The following is a 937-nucleotide window of genomic DNA, read 5'->3' on the forward strand; positions in this document are numbered from 1 at the left end:
GGTTTCACCATGTTGGCCTGGCTGGCCTCAAACTCCTGACCTCAGGTGATCCACCCACCTCGGCCTCCCAAAATGCTAGGATTACAGGCGTGAGCCATCGTGTCCAGCCCTTTGATTATTGAAGATGATTATTTCACCAAGTTTTCTTTCTCCTGAAACTTCCAACACTCCTCATTTTTGATTCTTTAGTGATGGATCTTGCTTATTTCAGTGAAAGAATAAAAAATAAAGAACAATTAGAAAAGAAGTTCTGTATTCATCCACCATCAAATCTATTTTCTTGCTTGTATCCCTACCCATATATTGTAGTTTCTGTCCTGGTAAAATGGGATAAAGACTGTCCGTGGGTAAGGCCAGCTCCTCTGCTTGTGTCTTACATTGTGTCCCCTTTCACGTATTATGGATTTGGTTCTGCAGTTGTCCTTGCTTTCCTGCATCAATAACTTTTCCCTCTCCAGGATTTATTTCATTAGCATAAGGAGGGTGCTGCAGAACCACCCCCTTTCAGCACAAATAGCTCTCTTGATCTGACATCCCCTTTTAGGTACTCTACAGCTTCTTTGCTCCATCATAGCAAAAATCCTTGAGTTATTTATACCTGTGATTACTACTTATTTTTCACCATTTTCTCATGAGCTCACTCTAATCAAGCTTTCTTCCTCCCATTCTACTAAAATTACTCTTGTCAATGTCATTATCTCATATTGCCCAAACCAACTTTTAGTCTTCATCCTCCTTAACCTTTCAGGATCATTTCACACAGCTAACCACTCTCAGGAGTGAAACTTTTTTTTTTAAACTTGACTTTGAGATCACTGCATTCTCCTGTTTTTTTTTTTTTTTTTTTTTTTTTTTTTTTTTTTTCCTACTCCTCCTCCACTGGTTTTTCCTCATTCTCTTCGCTCATTTTATGTATTAGGTGGTCTTATTCAGTTTG

This window comes from Mandrillus leucophaeus, unplaced genomic scaffold (genome assembly GCF_000951045.1).
Source record: "Mandrillus leucophaeus isolate KB7577 unplaced genomic scaffold, Mleu.le_1.0 Scaffold266, whole genome shotgun sequence".
NCBI classification, from domain to species: Eukaryota; Metazoa; Chordata; class Mammalia; order Primates; family Cercopithecidae; genus Mandrillus; species Mandrillus leucophaeus.